This window comes from Pimephales promelas, chromosome 17 (assembly GCF_988280905.1).
Source record: "Pimephales promelas chromosome 17, fPimPro1.hap1.1, whole genome shotgun sequence".
Taxonomy (NCBI): Eukaryota; Metazoa; Chordata; class Actinopteri; order Cypriniformes; family Leuciscidae; genus Pimephales; species Pimephales promelas.
In genome coordinates, this window is record NC_142785.1 from 25377079 (window position 1) to 25401977 (window position 24899).

General features: G+C 38.6%; 1 protein-coding gene across 12 annotated transcripts in view; it reads left to right on the forward strand.

Moving 5' to 3' along the window:
* rbfox3a (RNA binding fox-1 homolog 3a) overlaps nt 1–24899 on the forward strand; it is a 494366-nt gene that overhangs the window by 146832 nt on the left and 322635 nt on the right. Inside the window, exon 3 of one of the 12 annotated variants that reach the window (XM_089122269.1) lies at nt 8154–8227. The exons of the other annotated variants lie outside the window; for them this stretch is intronic. The gene's annotated coding sequence lies outside the window, so the exon portion shown is untranslated. The remainder of the gene's footprint in view (nt 1–8153; nt 8228–24899) is intronic. 12 annotated transcript variants of the gene reach the window in all.

A 24899-nucleotide genomic window follows, 5' to 3' on the forward strand; every position in this document is an offset into this window, starting at 1 on the left:
GGATTTTATAAGATCATCTTTAAAAAACAGTATCCTGCAAAAGGGATGTTCCAATGCCAATACATAGTACATATCACTGCTGTTTTCAACAGAAATGAACACTAGAGGCAGTAAAACAGCAAGCGCTTTTGATCGTTTTCACAGAACATTATAATTACATATTATGGATTATGGCAAGACTTGTTTTCACGCAGCTCCTTGCACAATTATGTTATGTATTAATGTATTATGCACGGAACTATTATATTTGGAGTCTTAACTAGCTCCATATGTTCAGTTTTACTGACATGCTAAGCTTGCTCAGTAGCTAAGGTGGCCTGGTACAGAATTGTACAGGCACGAAACGAATCTTGTGAAAGATGAATTATGATAGCCTGACTTTGTCATATTCATATTCTGGTCAGAATATGAGTCTGAGACTGCTCCGTAGGGTTTTGATTATGAGGCATGTCTTAACAGAACCAGGAAAAACAAACCTCTGCACTCAATTGGATAGTCGGACCGACCTACAACCAATCAGAGCAACGCAGTAAGTCAAATACTTTGCATAGCATAGTTGTCAGCAACAGAACTTACTTATTTTAGAAGTAAAATAACAAGTGTTGCTTCTTTCACTTGGTCCTGCATGAGTACGACCAAAGGAGAAACCACAACGACCACATGCTTTTCATTACGTCCCATCTTCTTAACTCAGCGACCGTCAGAGCCCGCTGATTGCCGAATATCTTTCCGATCGACAAATGCCTTGATCGCAGTTTTCTGTTTGTCTATTAAAATGAATGCGCTGTCGATTAATTTTAAAAAGAGACGCGACAGCGGAATCTATACATCTCAATTCTCCAGCCGCAGTCATCTCTGAGGGAAACCAGTTAGCACTCTTTGATAACCTGATGATTACGTCCAGGGCCTGAAGTTAATTTTTTCGGCCACTGTGGCAGGTGGATTTAAAAATTCACCTGCCAAAGAGACTTTTTACCAGCCATTTTTTTTTTTGCCTCATAAACGTAAAAAAAAACAAAAAACAAAAAAACCCAGGAATTTCACAATATTGTTCTTTAACTTGTAAGAATACACATTTAAGTGCTGTCAAGTAATAATAACTCTAATAACATACATTTAAAAAAAAATAATCTTTTTATTCCTTGATTTTGACAGACACACACACACACACACAACATATATAGTATAGGCTATAATATATACTCAACAGATAGACCTACCGCAGCTCGTAAACAAATCACACAAGCGGCTGTGTTGATGGCGGATTTAGTCACGTAGGTCTTACTCTTAACAGCTTTTAGTTACAGCGTTCAGGAACGGTTAAATATGAACTAAATTGATACTGTTATTACTGATAAAATTACCGGGTACCGGACATTTTCTCACCGGTTCCCAACTCCCAACATGCACATTGCACACGCACACACATCTGTGCAACTGTCATTGTACTTTAACCTACAACAGCGACGCGTTACATTATCTCATCCCATCTCATCAACAGTTTAATACTCGCACACGTAGTCAGAAAAAGAGCCTCATCTTCTTTCTGATCGCATGAACGTTACGAAACAACAGTCGCTGTCATAAATCAGCCGCTCACGAACCTTGCCATTGCCGCCGATTGTTCACTTTGTATTAAAATGTCTTCTTTACTTTTCTTTTTCTCATCCTCATCTTTTTGTTGGCTGTTTTGTTTCAGCTGGCCTCTTTACCCCAGTAATGTGCCGCCACATTTTAGCTAAAGTCAAACGCAATAGCGGACTTCGTTGAAATGAAAAAATCCTATGAATCACTCACAATTCTCATTGGCTACCTGCCAATGTGGCAGGTAGATTGACAGTGTTACCCGCCAATAGCAAAATTCACCCGCATTTGGCAGGTGGTCGGGTGTTAATTTCAGGCCCTGATTACGTCCCTGCAGATCATCTGTCCATCATCGAATAAAGCCCGCCCTGGCAATCTGATTGGCCCGATCATTTTTTGCCTGATCATAATTACTCCTCAATGGATCGAGTCCAGACCGAACTTCCCGACCAAAAAATGTTGTGGGCGGAGTTCGGGCTGGCATCCAGGCTAGAATTATGATAGAAGACGAGTTCAAAAACAAGCTAAAACGTCATTGTTACGATTGTGTTTTTATGTACTATCGGGTAGGTTTAGGGTTTAGTGTTGGTGTACGTTATTTTAAAACGGAGTATTAAGCTTTCAGCACCACTCACCATACATTTCAATTCAGAACGGCAATTTGCAAAATTTCACTTTAAAACTGTCGCGTAACGTGTACGACATTGCGTTGTGCATAAATGTTGCCACAGGTATGTTTTTTTCTAATGAGCATGGGCTATAAAAACGAGTAGGCCTATTTAGCAGATTAGTGTTTAGACTGTTCTCTCCATGCAAACTCACTGTTTATTTACTGTATATAAGCACTTTTCGGTAACACTTTACTTGAAGGGGTGTGCATAAGACTGGCATGACACCTTCATAAACATAACATGACATACCGGTATGTCTTGAATACGAAGTATGGTTTATGCATGTTTATGACAACTGTCATTAAGTGTCTTTCGCTCAATAATGACATTTTGAATGCAAATATGACATTGTTTAAGATGTCTTTGTTATGACATCTTGACATAAACCATAACATCATAACCTGTCAGTGTCTTCGTCATGACAACTTGATATAAAATTAAGTTAAACTGTCATGTGGTTGGCTTCGACATTGGCTGTCATGTGTTAGTGTAATGTTTAATGTAATGTTAACCAATAAAGCTTGGTGATTTCTTAAGTTTGATAATTAGTCAAGTTGTAAATTATGTCAAGTTGTCATGACAAAGACACTGACAGGTTATGATGTATTGGTTTATGTCAAGGTGTCATAACAAAGACATCTCAAACAATGTCATATTTGCATTAAAATGTCATAACTGAGCGAATGACACTTAATGACAGTTGTCACAAACATGCATAAAACTTCCTTCATATTCATAACATGTCATGTCATCATGATTATGAACTGAAGGTGTCATGTTAGTATTATGCACACCCATTCAAATGATAAATAAGTGAGAATTTCAACCAGTACAGTATTCCACTGAGGTGAAAAAGAAAATGACTTGATTTACTCACTGTTATAGCACCTGTTTTTTTTTACGGTCTAATCCGTTAACCTATCAATGGATTGACTAACAAGATGTGTATTTTTATTGTATTTTATTTTTTTTAATGAAACCCATCTTGGTTTTAGTTGGTTAACCAGCATGTTTCTTTTGAAAGTGTGGAGTGATGTTTTAATAATCACTGACTGGCGATGAAACATGAGCAACTACTCCTTGATGCTTTCCTGTCTTCCCATTGTTTTTCAGACTCAATCACGTCTGACACTTCTCAGGCTTATATACTAAATTTGAAGCGGGCTCAGTGCAGGATAATATCACACCTACCCAAGCATTGTATTCAAATCTGGACTTTTTTACTTACAAAAAAATTATTTCTCTCTCTCTCTCTCTCTCTCTCTCTCTCCCTCTCTCTCTCCAACTACCCCTGTGATTAGATTTAACAAAGTCTCACATTTGGTCTATTTTACGGACATTTTTTGAACCCTGGCTGAGAGAGATTCAGGCTGGGATCATTCTGTTTTCAGTCTTGAGTGCTTAGCAACTTTCAGACCTGCCTTACCTCTCAAGAACCTGACTTTAACCTTTAAGTTATTGGGTTTCTGCTTCCTCATCTTTGTGGTTTTTGTTCAAGCAGGTGTCATTTGTTAAACATGGTCAGGAACTAGTTAGATGATTCAGAGATCATATCGCTTATCTACATAATTTGGGGTTTCTCAGTGTGTGCATGTGTACGCACAACAAAGAACAGCAGCAGAAAAACCAAATAAAAGCTGCTAACAAGGTATTCAGTCATGCTATTTCAGCTCTTCACTCTAGTGTTCCTCCCCGCTGTGATACTGGGAAGGTGATATGACAACCGAGATTCATTGTAACCGATTGCAGAGATATGGCCATGTACGTGTTATTCTTTACAGTGCAGATTCATTTTAAGGGTTCACGGTGACAGTAAAGGTGACCAGGCATCAGACAAAGGAAGCCTCACCAAAACTCTATAAACGCAAACCCTTTTAATCCGAACTCTATTTCCTTGGGGCTCTCGGAAGGCAACAAAATAGTCTTCTCAAAGCCACTGTCCCTGATGGGGTGACTTTTATATGGCCTGCACTTCTTGACTTAGCCAAAATGAAAAAGGAATAAAAAGTGGGGTTTAAAAGCTACATGTGTGTGATTGGTAGATATAAAGGAAAGATATTCAGTGCAATTACTATTAATTGTGTATTGCAGCCTTCATTAGTATCGTTCATAAACCAGTTTTTATTAAATATTACATTTAAAGATAATAATAAAACATATTTTTGAGACTGACAAATGCTTTTTGTGTCTCTATTATTTTTATTTACCTTTTTGCAAAGGCACATTAACTAACATAACAGTGTTTAATTATTACATATTTTAGAAATATTAAAATATAAACAAAATTGAAAACATTTTTTATACTGCCATATATTAATAAATGTAAATACCTGTGACATATTGCAGTCTCTTCATTAATATTATTATAAATAATCCTGAACAGTATTCCCTCTAACTTTGTTCGATTGTTAGACTTCACTTGCTATTCTTTCCAAAGAAACTTTAACTGTAACTAAAAGTATAATTTTTTAAAAAAAGTTGTTTTTCAAGCTATTTATTACATTTTGGTGAACGCACACTTTGTGGGAGTTTCATTTTATACAATAACTAAAAACATAGTATTATAAATATTTAGGCTAACTGCGCCAGGAGAACAGTCACTCGTTTTTAATTAGTTTTCTCACAACTTTTCAAAATGAAATCATATATGGATGGACTCCAGTTGACATGCCTTCCATTCATTTAGCAAATCCCATGCTTTTCCCCCCCACACACAGCTTTTAGCCTACGCTAATTTTGTTCTTCCTACATAGTAGCAACAGCCGAAGTGCACGGCCGTTAATGCATGTAGAGGGAATGTTGCTTTTGAATATGCATTGTGCGTATTGGAGTTTCGAAGATTTTAGCTTTTCCAGTTATGCTTAAGAAACTAGATGAAGGCGGCAAAATGCTCCAGGAAAAAATGCTCTCTACAAAACACCAGTGCACAAGAGTGGAGAAATATCTTAAGTTGTATCCCCACTTAGAGCTGCGGCCCCTCACTGTTACTCTTGGTGATTGCTCGCAAAACTGCTTAGCATGCATGGCAATGAGCCAGGCCATGGGAGTGTGTTCTGTTCTCTCTCTCCTCCCCTACTTCTTCCAAGCTGTCTCTGCCGCCAGTAAGGCTTCCCAGAGCCACTAGTGAAGCACTGCACCAATGATGATTAGTCTAATGAGTGATTAATTAGAGAGCAGGCTACGGGGAAGGGGTAAGGCGTTGACCTCTCTGAGAGGCACAGAGAGAAAAAGAGAGAGAGAGAGACGGGGAAATTATAACCTGCAGAAGAAAGGATTCAGTAAGATGTGATATGTGATCAACACACGGGATCCAATGGCCTTAGGAAGAAATTTCCCTGTGGGTTAGCTGTCAAAACCAAATTTTTTTATGCAATTTATATAGGAAATATTGCAAAGATTCAACGGGGTAGTTCACCCAAAATGAAAATTCTGTCGACATTAAAGCCCCGTTCACACCGCCAGCGATTTTGTCGCTGTGTGTCGCTAGGCTCTGTACTGTGATGTCGCTTGTGGGCATTCGTAGTGCTGTCGCTCTGATGTTATTGGTAGACTGCACGTCTGGCCATATCTATACAAAAGACCATCACAAGTGATATATAATTTTAATTTGACTGGGAATAAATGACTGTTAAGTCTAAAAAGAAACCATATGCTGTTGGGAGAGTGTTTTTATATCTCCACAGCTGTGTTCAGTGGATTAAATCATTTACTAGATCAACGATCGATCGAATGAACAAATTAAACTCACTCATACTGTCACAAATTATAAAAACGTCATTCGAATTTGACAATTAATCAATTTTCTTGTCCCTAAGAGTCAACGTAATGCAGGGGAAATTGTAAAATGAACTGCAGCAGTGCTAAACGTGCATCATAAAATTACAACGCTCGAACTATAACGTTAAATGTATGAATTAAACTCACTGAGACAGTTGACAGTTTCTTTTCCATGCATCATTTTATTATCCATGTGGTTACAGTCAAATCATAAAACAGTGAAATCGTCCTCAAACTCTTTCTTTCTGTCTTTCCTGCCCTGCACTCGAGACGGTGACATGAGCTCCACTGAAAGTCTTCTTTCCTATGGGCTCTATGCACGGCGGTATTTCCGGTAAAGCATTAGGGATGCTCGATAACTTCCGCCGATCATAGAGTCCAATGCAATACAGAGAATTTATATTGAATTTTATACTCCATGGTTATACTAATGAAACGTTAGTCACAAAAACAGATAAAACAGACACCCCTCGTTGTGTTTATGCTTCTTTTTAAAATTATATTAAATAAACATAACTATATATAAAATTACATCTAAACGTATGTACGTTTCGTTTCAAAGACGGGAGGACAGTAAATATTGAAGACTCTGCCATAATCCCGTTTTCTCCGGTTTTCCTCCGCTTTAATCTCCACAACCGGAAATGGACGAGCATCCTTACGTCAAATGCGGAACTTATGCGTGCATATAGCCCATTGGTTGTCGCTTGCGAAAATCGCTTCTCATTTGCATAAAGTTGAAAATTCTCAACTTTTGTCGCTTGTCTCTTGTCGCTTGACACGCCCACATTCTGTCGCCAACGGTCTCTGTCGCTCCTGTCGCCGGATGTCGCCAGCGTTCCATTGAAATGAATGGGATCTTGTCGCTTTGTTGCTGCGTGTCACTGGCGGTGTGAACGGGGCTTAACTCACCTTCATGTAATTCTAAAACTATATCGCTTTCTTTTTTGCAGAACACAAAACCAGATTTTTTGAAGAGTCCTGAGGTGTAAATATTGGACAAAAAAATCTAAACAAACTTGTACATTTCCCACCGGCAGTCTTGCCGTGTTGCTCGTAAATTACAATAAGTGCCATAGAAGTATCATGAGCGGTCCTTAAAGGGATAGTCCATCTAAAAAAAAAAAAAAAAAAATCAATGGGAACTGAAATAGTTTTAGCTATACCAATATTCTTCAAAATATCTTCTCTTGTGTTCCACATGAAGAGAAAAATGTCATATAGTCTACCGTAAATGATAATATTCACCTATGGGTGAACTATCCCTTTAATCATGCATCCACTGAAAATCATGAAATCTGCCTTAACGCTCATTGAATCGGATCATATTAGCAATGTTTTTTTTATTTAGTCACTTTATTCTGCGCACTTGCTGTGTAAAAAGTACAGTATCAAAATACTGTGAAAATCCAAATCGATGAATTAGACTCTATTATATGCATATGTGTTACATCTAGTGGGAGATTGATTATGTGCAATGGCTTGTGATGGGCTGATGTAGGACTTGGGCTGTTTTTCACTCCCTTTCCATCTCTGTCCACAGAGTCGGTGTTATGCGTGATTAATCTTTATTATGGAGGTGTAATCTTTCCGACACTCATCTTAAAGTCTGCCTGGATCATGATTTACAGTTATTTAATTAGAGCCAGAACTCTGTGATCAGAACGTAGCAACTCATGAAGCTCGTCTCAGAGACAGCGACCAAAGGAATCCAGCACGCACACCTTTCAAACGGAAAACTAATGGACGATAACTGTCAGAAACAAAAACTAACTGTAGGTGAATGAGGCAGAGCATCAGATTTACAGCTGCGGGCGACTTTCTCATCTCTCCACCTTAGAACAACCGGTTCTTTAATAGAACTTGGCTTAAGGGTGACTTTTCTTTAAGGGTTTCTATTCTGGAGTACACAAGGGTATCGTGTAGAGACGGATGAGATATAAAAAGAGCTCTCTGTTTACACAATAGGCGTACTCGATTTGATTCGGCGGTCCCTCTGTAGGCATAATGAGCGTAATACAGTACCCGGTGTTATGTGAGGAGATCAGGCACACTCTGTTACAGACCGCAATTGCTTTTGTGCCCACTTACACATCTTATCTCTTGTCTTTCCCCCTCCAGCACAAGACTAACTTTTAAACTACGTTGAACAGAATTATCCCAGTAGCTCGATCAAGCTGAGCACGGCCGATCAGGTAAAACTATTTAGTAAGCTTCCTCTCTGACAGAAGTAATTTAAAAAAAAGGATGAAAAGAGCAAGCCATCCGCACTGTATAGGGGAACGAGGAGAACTGCTTGCTCTGATCGAGGTGGAATGAGTGCATGTGTGTGGGTTACTTTTCTGGAAGGGGAATTCAGCTGTGCATAAGTTTTCTTGCCTTGAGTTTTGATGATAATAATCACGTTGGCTGCTCCCGACCTGTAATTTCTCAGATCTGAGATGTATGCGAGTAATTAACAACCTGTTCGGTGCTGTCTTTACTCAGTTCTGTGCCCTGCATCCCTGTCTGATACCACCACTGTTCGGTTTCAATAATGTCTAAGGAGGTTTATAAGGAGGCTATTTAGACACTTTGGACCCCGTGGACTTTATTGTCTAATGAAGTCTCTTAAAACACTCTATATACACTCTTGCCAGTTTATTTAATCTATTTTTAAAAGGGATGGGTCACCCAAAAATGAAAATTATGTCATTAATTAGATGTCAGATATAAGATTTTCATTCATCTTTGGAACACAGTTCCAAAAACGCTTCAAAAAGTTTATAAAGAGATCATTAAAACTAATCCATATGTATGAAGCGATTTAGTCCAAATTTTCTGAAGAGACTTCATTGCTTTATATGATGAACAGATTTAATTTAGGATTAATTTGCTGAAGCTCAAACATGCTGCATAACACATGAGAATGAACCTCATTGGTTTTTGCCGAAGCTCAAACGTGCTGCGTAACACACGAGAATACACCTCTGGTTCTTTCTCATTGGGCCTTTGTTTAACTCAACTGATGTATGAATTGATGAATGTTTATATGTGAATGAAAGCCTAAATTCAATATTTTCAGCATATAAAGTGATCGTGTCTCTCCAGTAAATTCGCGCTAAACCGTTCAATACAAATGGATTAGTTTTACAATTTCTTTATGAACTTTTTGTAGCATCAAAGTACAGTTGTGTTGCTGTCAATGGAGGGACAGAAAACCAGTAACTACTATGGTAAGTAACTACTACTACGATGCATCGTGATGCGGACGTAGACGATTCTGTATCGATTCACAAATGTCAAAAATCGATTTTCAAAAAAAAAATTTTTTTTATATATATATATATACTGTATGTATATTTGTATATTATATAATATTGACGGAACGCGAAAGACGGAAATCTGAAGCGCGAAAGTGCAGTGCGTGGACCGTCTGTGGCGTGCACATAACAGAGACGCGATCAAGTGAAGTTGAAGCCTCGCGGGAGCCGCCATTGTAGCAGACCATCACCTGTTGTTATTATTACGTTGACTCCATTTGGTGTTACTTTGACAGCGAATAACTTTACATCTGGGGCGTCCAAAGACTTCATTTGTCCAGCATTTATTTGAAACATGACAATGTACAAAAGGCTCCATTACTTTGTATCTTGCAGTAGAAGCCGTTTTTGTAAAAATATAGTCATAAACAAGCAACTTTCTGTCACACAATAGAGACATTACTATAGACAAGAGGAGAAGCTCGCAGGCAATCTTTTACTGTCTATGTGACAATCAGGGGGACGTGGATGCATAAAGTAAAGGGAGAAGCCCATACAATATTGTATGTTAATTCTTTATGGGTCATTACTTTGTACTTTTTTTAGCAACATATTTATAGTCACGCACACACACAAAATATTCAGATAATCGCTAATCGCTTTAGCATCGAATCGTAGCCCTCTGAGTCGTAATCGAATCGTGAGGTGCCTAGAGATTCTCACCCCTACTGTGGATGTTGAGCAAAACGTTAATGTCAAGCCCTGTATGAATGATATGACTATTAGACTAGTTGCCTTATTTCTTAATTTGGACCTATACATTGTCATTATGTTTTTGATCCGCTGCCAATTCTAAAGCAGCTCTGATGGAAAGACTTAGATCTGACTGATGTTTGAATGCCACCTCCGTAATAAATAATGCTAGGTCGCTGGATTTTTTTTACCATTTCCCCTTCTTCACCAAGTTTGATGCCAGAAGTTAGGGGCATCATAGGAGGCATTTCCTGCCAGAAACACAGAGACACCATCACAATGTGAGCACTTTTCTTCGTGTGCCTGGAGGGTGCCTGTGGAGACTCTGGATCTTCGTGTTCTGCTGTAGTGCTCGCTTGGTGATTACATTTCAAATTTGAATTCAGATCTCATCTCTGAATTTTTATGGACCTTTTACACAAGATTTACTGTGTCTTACTTGGCTCTGGTAACGGTACGGAGAGACTGCGGCAATTCTTCGCTCACATATTAAGCAGTTTTGGTGCAAAACAAATGTAAAAAATATTTCAACATGTTATTTTAATACGTTTGAGAAAATACTTATTTGCATCGATATTAACTGACAAGGTGTTGAAAATATTTTTAATTTTTTTACATTTTCAGAGTATGTTTTAATTTTAGTTTAAGTTTGGCATTTTATGTGCTTTTGCAATTTTTTTATTATAATTTTAAATTATAATTGAGCTTAAAGCTATTAATGTTTATTTTTTAAAAATCATAAATGTATTATGATATTATTATTATTATTATGGTATTACCTGGTCTCCCCTGTTTATTGTTGCAGATCTTTACGATACAACGAACACCCATGATTGTAAACTATATAGTAATTGCTGACTCTATTACTCTCTGCTCCTCACCACGCACCCGTCTCAGGTGCTGCGGTAATCACTCCGCCCAAGTAGCAGTGCTTCGCCTTCTGATAATATAGTTTCCAATATTTATATGGTTTAAAGATGGCTGTGTCTCATATGACCATGTTATTTGTACACTCTGTGACTATACGAATCACAACATGTATTTAGGAAAATGTTCGTGTAATTTTGTCTCTTATTGGGAGCAGTATGCTAGCGGTATCCATTTAGATCCAGTCTTTGTGCTAAGCTAGGCTAGTAGTGGGTGCATCAGACAGAGTTACAGCACGCACGGAGAAGAAAAAGGTATATATGGACTTATCTAACTCTGGGGGATATGGTGAATAAGCTAAAGTCCCAAAAAGTCAGAGTTTTCCTTTAAGTTTAAGCCTTTTATTATATTAATATTTTATTAAATTTCAGTCTAATTTCAATTGACAAAAATGTTTTCATTTTATTTTATTTTTTTCAAATTTCACACAGTAAAATCAATGAAAAAAAAATTGCTGAATACGCTTTTGATTTGAACTTATATTTGTTGTACCAATACAAATTTATAAGATAAAAAGACAAAATTAATGATTTGTGATTTAATCATCTAAGATATTATGTTTAATAAAAAATCAATTGACTAGAAATGTGATTTGTTCAAACCCAGTTTGAGATTTTTTTTTTTTTTACTTTGATTTCTCAGTGTACTTTGAAAGTATACTTAACTCAGCCTTTTCAGATCATAGGTGAACCGAACCTTAACCCACAAGGAATTTTGATGGTAAGAGTTGTGACAAGAGTGTTGATCCCAACTGTAGGAGTGGCACTCTGGCCACAAGGTTAAAACAATTCCCACCCAATCATACAAACAACACAATAAAATAGCTGTCACACGGGAAGACAACAGAGGTGATGGGAGTGGACAGGGCTGCGGTTTGTGTTCAGGTGGAGTGTTCCCGCTAATCCGATTTGACGTTCACATTTGCCGCTTGAGCGGAGCAGCTAGCCAGGCTTTGAAAAGAGCGACAGGCCTCCTTCAAAAGGTGTAGGGTTATGGAAGATTGGCCACAGTATGAGGGTGGTTGACCTAGCCATATTTCACTATTAGACTGTGACTGGATTCACGCTTTGACCGCTTGCCCCACCATCACCTCATTCCAACCCGCTGCCGCTACACTGTGTTATTTCCATATTGCCTCTGCTAAAAGCTATTTTGTCAACATTAGTCATTGTCAAAGCATATTCCTCCAGTGCCGCAAGAGCGATCCTCGCGTTTTGATCATCAGATGTTTATTTGTTGTTTGTTTGCACCTGGGGGAATCGTACATTTCAGACTGAGCACGAGCTAAAATCGTGTTGTAAAGCTACGTTTCACAGGGCGCACTTTGCTAAAAGAGGCTATTTGCATATGGTTTCTTCCAGTCAGTGGCCTTGTCACTATGTGAAGATCTCATTATAGTCGTGCCCCCTCCAGTGGCTCACAACCCTTCATGATCTCTAAATTTCTCTCTGTCAATCTGTTTTTTTTTTATTCTCCATATACTGTATGTTGCACAGGGACTAATTAGCAGAGATACAGACCTCTGTGATCTTTCCCCTGCAGTATACGGGGTGTTCCAACTGTGAAATCAAATAAATTGCTGCATAAAAACAACACAGATTTTTCCAGATTAACAATAATTGAAAATATTTACATTATGCTAATTATACAAATAGATAAATGGACTATATTTAGCATGCTACACAACTTCTCGTCCAAGCTCTTGTTCTATACAGAATGGAGTATTGTAATGCTCTCTTGGCAGGCCTTCCAGCATGCACTGTCAAACCTCTGCAATTGATCCAGAATACTGCATCTAGAGTTGTCTTTAATGAGCCGAAGAGACCGCACGTCACACCTCCCTTCATAAAATCGCGCTGGTTGCCAATTGCCGCTCGCATCAAATTCAAATCACTTATGTTTACCTACAAAACAACCACTGACTCTGCACCCCTAAACCTAAACTCACTTCTTCAGGCCAATGTTCCGTCCAGAAGTCTGTGAACGATGCCTTGTGTTGCCATCCCAAAGAGAAACAAGTGACCTTTACCCTGACTGTTTCAAGCTGGTCAAATAACCTGCCGAACTCAACCCGAGCTGCTGAGTCTTTGAACATTTAAATAAAAAAGTTGCCAGTCACCCCCAACGTTTTTAATCATTTTCACAAATATTTCATGGCCCCCAGAATATTTTGTTGTATAATTATCTGAACATGCACAGAACAGGCCCTTTGCATTTAAACAACAACATAACAGTTTTATACTAGGAATTTCACGCACAACAACATTTTGAGCCAAAATAACGGAGAAAATCCAAAACTACATCTGGATTGGATTCAGGATGATGATCAAAATACAGATGGAGTAGATCGAGTCCATCAACACCTATAGATCCTCCTGGGTCTATATTTCGTTCATTAATATTAAGAAGTTTGGATTTTATATGTTGTTTAGTGTTGACGATCGTGTTATTTTACACATGCACATGATTTCATGTGAAATCACTTGTTTCTGTAGAGTGTATATAAATATTATTAATCTGCTCTACATTTAACATTTTTATCTAATATTTAAATGCAAGTGCCAATGCATTTCTTTTACACTAAATTCATATAGTTTTGAGCACCATACAACCCTTTAAAGCCAGATTAGTTCACTTTTGCTGAAAACTTCTGCTGATGATTTACTCACCCCCATGTCATCCAAGATGTCCATGTCTTTCTTTCGTCAGTCGGAAATAAATTAGTTTTTTTGATGTAAACATTCCAGGATTTTTCTCCATATAATGGACTTCAATGGATCCCAACAGTTTCAGTGTAGCCTCAAAGGGCTTTAAATGACACCAGACGATGTATAAGGGTCTTATCTATAGCGAAACGATCCGTCATTTCAAAAATAAATAAAAAAGTTTAAGTTTTATAAGCACAAATGCTCGCCTTGCTCTGTTCTGATGGGATCCATTGAAGTTCATTATATGGAGAAAAATCCTGTAATGTTTTCATCAAAAACCTTCATTTCTTTTCGACTGAAGAAAGAAAGACATGGACGTTTTGAATTACATGATGGTGAGTAAATCATCAGCAAAAGTTTTTTTTTTTTTTAAAGTGAACTAATCCTTTAAGTGCATATTTGTCCTTAATTTGTGCAATTTTACATTAGCAGTCAACATGCTTCTGTTAATGGGAGTGACTTTTCCTTCTGTAGGTTATGTTTTACCCAGAAGGCCTTAATCTTGCCGTCTAGATTCGTCATTTAGATAATTGAAATTGCAATGTTACAAAATAAATAAATAAAGTCATCAAGATGGATCATGACTTCGAGGCCTCTGTGGAAATTAAGTTGGTCAAGGTAACCTAATTGCAGACTCATCCAAAAAGAACTTCACCCTCAGGCTGCTGGGTGACAGAATGCATTGAGGATCCAGGTAGATCCAGGAAAAGGACACCCTGGAGATAAATATGGCGAAAGATAAAAGCGGAGAATCCAGTTGGATTGCTGTGAAGTGTGGAGTGTGCGCTAGTTAATGTAGAAGGGAAAATTGTCCTTAATTAGCTCGGAGCTAAGAAAAGGTTAGCGTCATGTATCACTGCACAGGGCAGCGAGACGTACTTTTAATTGGAGATAGAAAAGCTCTGACCAGAACACTAGGGCTGTGCATTTACCTCAAATTCTGATAATATCATGTAATTGGAGAGAAATCTGTCATGAAAAAAATTCTGGAAGGCTTGCACTTTAAAGGAAGATTAATTAAGTTACGGCTTCATTCTCTAATTGTGTATACTGAGATAATGAGTTGAAAGTTGAAGCAATTATTCCCGTCTTGTTCTCCCTCTCTCTCATTTTCTTTTCTTGGCAGCTGATATTTTTATATCTGTGAATAGTTTTAGGTCAGATGGAAATAGCGAAGTTCTCACTGACTTTAAAGTAAATTGAATTGTGTTAAATTAATGAACCAATAGCGAGTGCGATACCTTTCCCTCCCCAATCAAACACTCGAAAAAAAAAAAAAGAAAAAAAAGTGTTGATAGGAAGATCAACCCTGTAACCCTCTTCATTAGAGTTTTAGCTTGCCATATAGCATGGTTCACAGAACTTTATAGCTGATGCTAAATCATGCATTGGTTAATTGTACTTTCTGGCAGGGGACTAATAAATATTGGTATGAATTATTCAGACCATATGTATATCTTTGATTGCTCATTATGGGCAGTGAATGTACTATGCAATGTTAAATCGACCTGCTACAAATGACAAAGAGCAGAGACCATATGTACATAGACTTGAAACCTGCTAATGGAAGTCATTATTATGAATTTATTATTTGAAAAAACATAAATCATTATAGATTGTTTCAAACTGGCACCAGCTCAGCCATGAATTACCGTGTTCATGTAGAGGTTCATGCAGAGCTAAACCGAAAGGCTACAATAGCTGAGGGAAAGAGACTCGGGTAAAGGTCTAGTGTTTGATATAGGCTATGATGTACAGTAATGCAAAATTTTTTTTTTTATCTGAGCCTGCCATACGTGTTCCCATATACACACAAGCCTGGGTATATACTGTAGATAATGAGTACTATTTCAAATAAATGCTGTTTTTTTTTTTATTATTTGCTTTCTGTATATCAAAAAATCCTGAAAAAAAAGGGTTCCACAGAAACACTAAGCAGCATTTTCAACATTAAAATATCAACTTCAATATTCTACTTCATCACTGAAATAAATTACATTTTAAAATGTTAAAAAGGATATTACTGTTTTTTTTTTCCTGTATTTTTGATCAAATAAATGCAGCTTTGGTGAGCATAAGAGAGTTTTTTTTTTTTTTTCCAAAAATGGTTATGTACATTTTTGCATATTTGCATTTATATCACAATAGTTATTGCACCATTGGAAATAAAGTTGAGTTTGTTAATAAGATGCAATATATAATGCAACATTGTGCTATACGTTAAACTGAATTTCAGTGAAGATGCAGGGTTTTTTTTTTTTTACTGAATTATTTTGCACAAAGTTTTTGCAACTGTTTAGTGAATAGAGAGTTTTAAGGTGTGTGTGTTAGTCAGGATTCATATTTGAACAAAACCAACAGTTTTTCAGCAGGAGTTTTGTGTCACTGAGTATCCAGGAAGTACGTCATGAGACTGAATGAATTATGCAATGACTGGAATTATTATAGGGTTAGTTGTATTTTATTAGTGTGCACACACACACACAGATACACACCCAGCTACAATGAAAATTATTCAAATAATTTACTAATGATTTAAACTTTTCTATAGATACTTAATTTTTTTAGTGACACATTAAAAGTGAAATGTTAATATATTATGCAACTTTTTTTTTAATTTATAGGATTATTTTTGTAGTACAGCTATGTCAACCTCTTTTCAACGCTACTGTTTTTAAGACACTTTTTTGTAAGGTAGATTTTTTACCATTTTTTCAATAAATTTACACTCTCAGAATCACTAAAATGTTTATTAATACATTATCTATAATACAGTAGTTTTCTGATGCCTTTGTTGAATTGTTTACATTTAAAAAAGAAATTCTCAGCAGCAAAAATGTCAAATGGGTTGAATAATTTTGATTGTAATACATATATTTCACTTATTTCAGTGAGTATGTTAATCTTTTTTATGAACTTTCCAAAATAACTGATAATGAATTTACGACTTTTCCCCCCCAAAAAATTCGATTAGTAAAACTTTTGTTACAAAAAACTGTTTAGTCACACATTTTTATTTTGCAAAGTCATATTATTGGACAAATCCTACTGAATGTCAAAATGTCCTATGTAGAAACATTGTACCGATTCTCATTTTGACATGTCTGCTAGTAGCCTACCGGTAAGCTGTTCCCCATTGCTATTCATTTAGAGTTGGATTTCTGGCTCCAGCTTGTTATTCTGCTTTTGCACTGTTCAATTGCAGTGCAGATTCAAACATTGAATACCAATGGGCGTAATTCTTTTTACCTGAGTTTCAACTGGCAATGCAATTGGATGAGGTTGATTCCAACAATCACATGGCTGTTTGCACTCAGCAGGATGACAGTGGGCTAGCTTGATGAAATTAAAAAAAAAAAAAAGTCGAGGTAGGCGCTACCATGTTGAATTTGTGGAGCTGAGCTGAAAATGGGCCAAGCGCTGGAAAAGAAAGAAGGGATGGGGGAGGGGGGGAAGCAGAGCATGAACTAAATCAAGCTCCTTAATTGGCTTGTTAAGACATGAAAGAGTCGACTGAGTGGGGTGGCCTTGAAGGAAAAGTATAAAAGGGTTGGAACAAGAGAGCAACAGACGGGAAGGAGGATAATGGAAGAGAGGGGAGGGAGAGAATAAAAAGCTGAAGTTAAGTTGACCGACAACTTTGTTTAATTTGGCCGTTTTTACGGAGTGATTGGGAAGCCAGAGCTGTTTGCGGGGGAATGAGATTGTGGCATGCACCGGGGCAGTCTGATGAAGCCATTACGGGCCTCCTACTCTCGTACTCAATCATTGTGACACATCAATAGGTGCGTTAGATGGTCATTCCTCAAAAGGCAACCGACCCACCTCACCTACAGTACTAATCGTTCCAATCATTCAGTGAGAAGCCGAGAACCTCCAGCCTCTGTTGCGGTGACCCCTTTCCCAACATTGCCTTAATCCAGCCAACCTTTTATAGCAAAGCCAGCGTAATTCTTTAGCCTTCAACTAGTTGTGGAATGGAGCAGTGGATGGAGTCCTGAAAGATTTACCACAAAACTAGCTGTTTGGTGGGTTGATGTGATGGAGAGCATCGTATGAAGCAATCTCAGATGTTTACTAAGCAGAGTGACGCTTTCATACCTTCACCATCTCATTTGGTTTGAGGTTTTTTTTTACCATTTGCCTGGGTTCATTCAGATTAATAGGCACTTCCAGTCCAGAAATAAACGATTTAAAGAGTGAGAAGCATTTCTACTGAATTGAAGGCAATACTCTTTACTGTGTTTAGACTCTGCTGTTGTCAGTAGCATTTCACAATGTGCTTCTTTTCCCCAGCACAACAATCAGATTACACTGTGGTTCCTCCGCTAATATTCCCGCTTTGGCTCTGTCATTTTTCTCTGTCTGTGGCAAGTCATATGGTCTGGCAAATAACGCTTCCATGTGTATTTGGGTTTTTATAAAACGCCTGGTAACTGGGTTTTTATAAAACACCTGAAACATTAAGCAACATAAAATACATTTTAAATAAAAATCGAAATGGGTAGGCTTATCCTACCAACAGTAGCACTTATGATATAGGCTGAGGGGGGAAGTCAAATGTACAACTTGTAATGAGTGGAAATAAGGTGTGGCCCCTTTAAGAGCTGCCTATGCAAAGCGAACACGCCATGTATGAAAGTGTGACAAGACAGTTCGTTTCCAGGGAAAAATAACAAACCGGGTGGGAGATAGGGCTAAAAAACAGGAGAAACCCGGGAAAACGGGAGTGTTGACAGGTATGAGCTTAGTTATTGTTAGAATACAGCTGGATTTTCGAGGTTAGCACGCTGTATAGCTGCTAGTTAATATCGATGCACTCCACTCCGTTTTGACCGCCTCATGTTTGGTTTCTCTCTCGCGTGAGAACATCGCGCCACGTTCGCAATGTTCAATTAGCCAACAATTAATTTAATTTAATCGAGTAAATTCTTGTCGATTAACCGTTTGCATCCCTACTTGTGTTATAAATCAGCAGGGTTCAAAGTTCACAGGTGAATCTGTGTGTGAATGACTGATCAGAGGTGACATAATCACTCTCTCTCAGTCAGGCATAGCTGGCGAGGGTGCTTCAGTGTGCCCGGCTTTGAAGCACTCCACATAACCGGATTCTTTAGCTACACCTCAGCAGGGGGGGAAAGGGGGAAGGGGGGTAGGGTGCATGAGAATCCTGGGAAGTGACGTGCTCGGTACAGTTGCTTTTGTAGGGCTGCCTCCAGCCACCCACTGCAATAATCAAACTAAGCCAACCTGACCCACTTTGCTGCCACTATCACATGCTCGATTCCTCTCGCTCTCATCCATGTTTCCTTTGCTACCTACCATTTTTTTTTCAAGACTCCCTGCCAGGCTGCCCACTCTCCACCTTGTCCACTGTTCTGTATCCACACACAAACGCTCAAAACGCTCCACTGTATAAATTCCGAAATCTCCGTCTCTACGCATCGCCGCTGCTCCATAGGCGAGCCGAGTAGGAGGTGCTAACAGAAGGAGAATGCAGCATCAACCCTACATGCCTGACAGGTCTCTCTCCCACAGAGGAAGGATGAATTAGATGGAGGGTGCTACAATAGCCAAGCTGATTCGCACATGGCCCTCTGGGTTTTACTCCCACTGGCCTCTGCTTTCCTGCCTCTGAGCCCCATGCTGCTCTACTCCCACCGCAGCCACCAGGGTGAGGATCATTACCTCTGACAAGAGCTTCTCCATGAGTAATCACCAGTGTGGGAAACCCAACAAACACTCATTTCAATTCTGCCTCTGCTCAGTCGAGAGACTCCTCTGCATGGTGTGGCATCTCTGCTTCCTGCCTGTACTGTTAAAGGAAATTTTCACTTGAAAGTGAAAATTCTGTCTTTATGTACTAATCTTCATCCTATTTCAGCCTGTATGCTCTTCCGTGGAACACAAAAGGAAGAGAATCTTCATTCAGCTGTTCTGAAACTGTCTGATGTACAGGGGCAAGCTATTCCACAGCTTCGGTCCTGCAACTGAAAATGCTCTTTCACCCCTGCTTTTCAGTTTCACACGTTGGACAACTAAAGGCAAATGGTCAGGGGACCTAAACGCTCTTGACGGAGCGTACTGCCTAATCAGTTCCGTCATATACATATAGGAGCAAGGCCATGAAGCGATTTAAAAACAAACATCAGAATTTTGAAATGAATTCTAAAAGAAACTCGCAACCAGTGAAGAGAGGACAGAACAGGTGTAATATGTTCGCACTTTCGTGTACCTGCAGCATTATGGACCCTCTGCAGTCTAGAGAGAGAGGCCTGACTAATGCCTATGTAGAGGCCCTTACAATAATCTAGACCCGATGAGATAAAAATATGGAGACGTTTTTGAAAGTCTCTAGAAGACAGAAACGGTTTGGTTAGTTGTCTCAATTGGAAAAAGCTCGTTTTGACGACCAAGTTAATCTGTTTATCCAATTTAAAATCACAATACATAGTGAAGCCTAAATTTTTGACATAAGGTTTCACTAGTGGATTCAACTCACCAAGATCAAAATTTAGTGGTTAAAAAGAATAACCTCAGTTTTGTTTTCATTAAAACATAAGAATTTTTGTGCCATTCGCGTTTGTTCGCTAACGTACAAGTGTCTTTTCTCTTCAAAGGCAGGTAAATTTGGGTGTCATCCGCATAGATATGAAACGAGATTCCAAATTTCCTAAAGATATGACCTAGGGGCAGTAAATACAAGGCGAACAACATAGGCCCCAAAATGGAGCCCTGGGGGACCCCAGATGGGACAAATTCTCCAAGGCGAACTGAAAAAGTTTTTTCAGACAAATACGACTTGAGCCATGCCAACGCGGTACCCTCGATACCAACACATTCTTCTAGACGTAAAAGTAAAATTAAAAAAAAGCAGTCAAAACGTTATTTGAATTGTCTTCTTTTGCGTTTCTACAGAAGAAAATCATACAGGTTTTGAATAACAGTTGAGTAAGTTGATTAAATGTGATTAAATGTAAAAAAAAAAAAAAGTGAACTATCCATTTAAGGAGCCCAGTCGGACTAATTCGTTAGGTGCCGTTCACATCAAACCAAGTCAGCTGGACCAATGCTGGGGTCTGAAGATGTATCTTTTTAATAGAAGAAGTTTTATCTGTTTCAACAACAGTTCATAGTGACATAGTTTTGTGAGGAACAGACTGATATTTCACATTATTTCGCTTTTTTCTCAAATGTCATCTTCCAATTCACATTTGAACTGGCTGCTGTCAAACCAATGGTGTTTGACAGCAATGATATGCCATTTATGATTCTGAACTAAGACTTGGATGAGATTTCAGAGGCGTTTCAAAGGGGGCCATAATGCTGGCACACCTTTCGTTTGACCTAATGATATAATACACAGCTGGGAGAGGAGTATTGAGGCCCACACCAGCTATTCTGCTATGACAATTTGACATGAACCCTCATTAATGCATTAGCGATAATGCTCACAGTCAGCCTCTTCGACTGGCTTTCTCTTCCGCTCTGCTTAGAAGCAGCTCAGTGATAACATTGGAATATCAAAATCTTTGCTCTAACATAAAATTATGCGATTACCCCACAGAAAAAAAATAGCAAGAACCAAGCCATTGGGGGAAAAAAAACACTACTGGTTAAAGTGATTTTCTCTGAGATTCAATAAGTTGTAAATCAGTGAGCACCCTTCCTGCGATTACAGCATTATTTACTCGGAGAGGCCAAGTCTCCTTTGCTGTCCTGTGCCTCTTAAACAATGAAACAGAAGAACCGCCTGGACTTTATGAACATAAAACAAGTTAGCCGACACAGTCGTTTCGCATTCCCACTATTGCAGCTGTCAGGGAAAGCAAATCAAAACTGTGAATGGCTTTTTGTTGTTGTATTTTTTTCCCTCTCTCTCTCTCTCTCTCTCTCTCTCTCTCTCTCTCTCTCTCTCTTTGTGTGACTTCAAGCACAGGGTTCATTTGTTCTTTCTCTCTGTCATTGCTGCCAACTGCTCTTTTCTAAATAATGCACTTTCCACCATAATGGCCACAGTAATACCCAGCCACAGAAATATTATCCTCTGTAATTTTTCCCTCATATTTCAATGAAACAGCTTTTTTTTTTCTCCCTCGCAATCTCAGACAACGCATTTAGCTTAATGAGGGGGGCTGATAAAAATATCGGCTCTCGCAAAATTGCCAATGCAACATGTTAAAAAATCAGTCTAATTACTATGTGACCTGACATGAAATATTTCTAGACCAGATGAGATCAAAACAACTCCCTGCTGGGCTTCTATGCCAGCTTAAGCTGCTTTCTTTCATCCATTTTCAACTTCTTTTCTTTGTGTTCTTCTCTTTTCTCTCCATATTTATTTATTTACAAAATGCGCTTATGTGCCCACGCAAAATCATGGCAGGTGTATAGATCCTAGCTTGTAACAAATAGTTTACTTGAATATATAAATATAGTTTACTTAAAAAAGAAATTTCATCATTATTTACTTACCACTCACCATTGCGCAAGGAGTGTGTGTGTACTTACTGTATATAACTTGTTTTATTAAGTCCATTAATTATCATTGGATGGAAAAAGCAGCAAAAAAAATCTCTAACAACTAAAAAAAAAACATTAGCATACAGGTTTGGAACAACATGAGGGTGAGTAAATGATGACAGAAAATGTCATAATTGGCAACAGAATTCCTTTAAGCCGACGACTGCATGCCGTGGGACAGAATTAGCACAGGTCCAACACTGACACCTTGCAGGAAGTAACTTTAAATCCACCTGCTCTGTAAATAGGCCTACAGATTTCCAAGTCTAAATACCCACCAAGGTCTTTCTTCATAGTTGCATCATTAAATTCATGAACATCCTTAAAAATATATATTTGAGGCGTTTCTGTCAAATGCCAAATTAAAGAATTATTACTTAGACAGATACTTCCAGTAGGCAGTGGGAAGCTGTAGCCTTGTGCCAGAAACAGAATTCTGTCCTTTAGATGCTGCTTGTTTGAATCCCCCACGCTCTGGAGGAAGGCCAAGCAGAAGGATCTGCCTGGCATGAGCGAGGTGCTATTAATCGCCTGTTCGATATAAACTCACGATCTCATGCTGAGATGTTTGAATAAGCGAGACCTTGTCATAGATTAGCATACTAACTGACATATGCATCATATCTGCGATGTAAACATCAATGGTATACTGTTACAGTCCACCGTAATCGAATGCAGCGTCAAGGAGTTTGTTTGTGAAACGTTTCCTCTCTGATATAAGATCTTAGATCTTTTTTCTTCTCGTCATACTAGGAATACGCTTTGAAATCGGTTTGTAAATATTGTCACGTGAATCCAACAAATGAGCGAAACGCCACTAAACGGCCATCTGTATGCGGGCGTTTTTTGCCAAATTTGATAACTTTACAAAGGCTGGATAGATTAGTGAGACTTTGCTATGTGGGTGGACTTTAAATGGCATTGATAAAAACAATGGCTCATGTTTCCAGGCTTTTTAAGTCAGGCTCCATGTTTCTACATGCCACCTGACATGTCCTTCACTGCTTTCCCATCTGCGTCGTCACTCACATGCACGCGTCCTCGCTTCTTCATCCCCCAGCTTCTGCCACCAAATAAAAAGCTTGTCCCAGAGGTTGTCAGAGCATGAGGACTTATAGCCACCCACGTTCAGCTCAGTCCACAACCTGCACTCTCATTCCTGCTGTTTCACATGCTTTATCACTTTTTCATCGTCCTCCCCAGCTTTCGCCCTCAGACATTAAATCAGGTGAAATGAGATTGTTGTCATCCTGGAATTACCAGACAACAGTCCAGCACTGTACCGTCCATGTTAAAAGAGTCATGCAAGATGGAAAGGTTATGCGATTAAACCCTAAGTTTTAAACCCTATTGAATTCAATGCTTTCCGTGTATAATAAAAAAAAAAAATCATCTGGTCCTTGGCAGGTCTTACATTTAGGTAAATGTAACAATAACACAACATATTACACTGTGTCATTATTTATCTAACAAAAACTAGGACCAAATGGAGAAGCCATGGTTGAGAAACTAAGTTCACCCTTACTGCTTCCAGGAATTAGGAGGGTAAGTGGCAGTCAGGCAGTACTAATCAAATGCCTTCGATTAACTGATCATCAGCAAGCGTGACCACCTCTATAAATGCAGAAATTTAGGCAGTTTGCTGATATGGATCATTTAGGTATGTGTTAACATAATGCCGAGGAGGAAAGGGAAGCAATTATTGCTGCCTATAAGGGTTAGGGTTACACAGCAATTTCCAAACAATTTGAAGTCCGTAATTTTACAATGAGGACGATTATTTAGTTGAAAACATTTGCCAATTGCCAATCTTCCCACGAGTGGATGTTTCAACAAATTCACCCTAAGGTCAGACAGTGCACTGCGTAGAAAAACTGCAAAACTCAAGAGCTACACCTCAGGCTCTACAGGCCTCAGTTAACATGTTACAGTTCATGACTGTACAATTAGAAAAATACTGAACAAGTATGGTTTCCAGAAGAAAGCTTCTTCTCTCTAAAAAGAATACAGCAGCACGGCTTCTGGAACAATTCCCTTTTGGACAGACGAGACAAAGTGGAGATGTTTGGCCATAATGCACAGCGCCAAAAGCCAAACACCGCACAAATACCTCATACCAACGGTCAAGCAATGTGGTGGAGGGGTGATGATTTGGGCTTGTTTTGCAGCCACAGGACCTGGGCTTCTTGCAGTCTTTCAGTCGACAATAAACTCCTCTGTATACCAAAGTATGTCTGTTTGACAGCTAACGGTTGGCAGGGAATGGGTCATGCAACAGGACAATATTCCCAAGAACACCATCGAATTTATAACAGAATGGCTGAAAAAGAAAAGAATCAAGATGTTGCAATGGCCCAGTCAAAGTCCAGACCTCAACCTGATTGAATTTCTGTGGTGGGATCTTAAGAGAGCTGTTCATAAACAAATCTCCATAAAGCTCAAAGAAATGAAGCAACAAAGAGAAGGCCAAAATTCCTCCAGAACGATGTCAAGGAGTAATAAAGTCAGACAGAAAATGATTACTTCAAGTTATTCCTGCTAAAGGTGATTCAAGCAATTGAATCAGAAGGTATTTGAAGTTTGTCACACATGGCTTCTCCATTTTGGCTTAATGGTTGTTGTTAATTTGTTGTTATTCTTCTGAGGTTGTATTTACCTAATTTAAGACCTCCTTAAGACCAGATGATCCTTTATTATGCCCTGATACATTAAAC